A 2,469-nucleotide genomic window follows, 5' to 3' on the forward strand; every position below is an offset into this window, starting at 1 on the left:
TTCTTGTAGTGAATGGTGTTCAAAGCGTTCATACTAATATTACTACCAGCATGCAAATAAGATTCCATAGGTTTTTTAATTTTCGCATCAAACAATCCATGTTTTAAATCAGGAAATAGAATAAGAAGCTCATTGTTGTCCATTATGCCAAACTAGTGTAAACAAGAAACAAAAAGATGCAATTGCAGGATCTAAAGGAAATAGCTTCGAGCACAAACACAACGGCAACAGAAAAGTACTTTACCTGGAACCGGAGTATGAGTGCTTTTTACCTTTCCTCCCCGGCAACGGCGCCAGAAAAGTGCTTGATGTCTACGGGAGCTTCTATTCTTGTAGACAGTGTTGGGCCTCCAAGAGCAGAGGTTTGTAGAACAGCAGCAAGTTTCCCTTAAGTGGATCACCCAAGGTTTATCGATCTCGGGGAGGAAGAGGTCAAAGATATCCCTCTCATGCAACCCTGCAACCACAAAGCAAGAAGTCTCTTGTGTCCCCAACACACCTAATAGGTGCACTAGTTCGGCGAAGAGATAGTGAAATACAGGTGGTATGAATAAGTAGTAGCAACGGCACCGGAAAAGTGCTTTGCCCGGGACGAGTAAACAAGCAGTAGTAACGCAGTAGAAACGAGTAAACAAGCAGCGATAGTAGTATTTAGGAACAAGACCTAGGGATTAGACTTTCACTAGTGGACACTCTCAACATTGATCACATAACGAGAATAGATAAATGCATACTCTACACTCTTGTTGGATGATGAACACATTGCGTAGGATTACACGAACCCTCAATGCCGGAGTTAACAAGCTCCACAATTCAATGTTCATATTTAAATAACCTTAGAGTGCAAGAAAGATCAATTCGACTAAACCAAGTACTAACATAGCATGCACACTCGTCACCTTCATGCTATGTAGGAGGAATAATACACATCAATACTATCATAGCAATAGTTAACTTCATAATCTACAAGAGATCATAATCATAGCATAAACCAAGTACTAACACGGATGCACACACTGTCACCATTACACCGTGCAGGAGGAATAAACTACTTTAATAACATTGCTAGAGTAGCACATAGATAAATTGTGATACAAAACACATTGCAATCATAAAGGGATATAAATAAGCACTTCACTATGCCATTCATAACAGTGAATAAGTATTCTGTGAAATATAGCCTAAGAGACCCACACGGTGCACACACTGTCACCTTTACACACGTGGGACAAGGAGTCTCCGGAGATCACATGAGTAAAACCCACTTGACTAGCATAATGACATCTAGATTACAAGCATCATCATATGAATCTCAATCATGTAAGGCAGCTCATGAGATTATTGTATTGAAGTACATAGGAGAGAGATGAACCACATAGCTACCGGTACAGCCCCGAGCCTCGATGGAGAACTACTCCCTCCTCATGGGAGCGAGCGGCGGTGATGAAGATGGCGGTGGAGATGGCAGCGGTGTCGATGGAGAAGCCTTCGGGGGCACTTCCCCGCTCCGGCAGGGTGCCGGAACGGAGACTCCTGTCCCCCGGATCTTGGCTTCGCGATGGCGGCGGCTCCGGAAGGTTTTCCGTATCGTGGTTTTTCGCCTCAGGGTTTTCGCGACGGAGGCTTTAAATAGGCGGAAGGGCAGCCTCGGAGGGGGCCTGGGGGGCCCACACCATAGGGCGGCGCGGCCCCCCCTCTGGCCGTGCTAGGGTGTGGTGTGGGGCCCCCAGGGCTTCCCTCTGGCGGCTCTCGGGTGTTCTGGAAGGCTCCGGGAAAAATAGGGATCTGGGTCTTGATTTCGTCCAATTCCGAGAATATTTCTTTACTAGGATTTTCGGAACCAAAAACAGCAGAAAACGAGAACTGGCTCTTCGGCATCTTGTTAATAGGTTAGTTCCAGAAAATGCACGAATATGACATAAAGTGTGCATAAAACATGTAGGTATCATCAATAATATGGCATGGAACATAAGAAATTATCGATACGTCGGAGACGTATCAAGTTTCATCTTTTATAATATTTTGTATGTAAGTATTTGCATTGCAATTATCAACACAATAAAGATGACATCCATACAGGACGCTATTCATATCAAAAGCACTCATATCTACCAAAGAAGTTTTCCTTGATAACTCTTCATACCCGACAAATAATGTAAGTTCATCATGCTGATTAGGAGTGATCATGTCATCACAATACAAACTTGCAGTACTCATTGGATTCGAAAGGCTATTATCATAGCCTGAGCATTGAAAATTGAAATGACCCACTTTATAGAAAAGTTCACAAACAAAAGGATAGAGGGCACAATCTTTTTTACTAAGATCATTGAAAGCCCCGCCCCACATTCTAGTGTTTTCATTCTTGTGATGGATACAATATTCTTCTTTGATTTGATTATTTTCATAAGGTCTAAGTGCTCCACAAAAATTAACATGCTTATAAGAAATACTCCCTCCGATCCTAAA

Source organism: Lolium rigidum, chromosome 1, assembly GCF_022539505.1.
Source record: "Lolium rigidum isolate FL_2022 chromosome 1, APGP_CSIRO_Lrig_0.1, whole genome shotgun sequence".
Lineage (NCBI taxonomy): Eukaryota > Viridiplantae > Streptophyta > Magnoliopsida > Poales > Poaceae > Lolium > Lolium rigidum.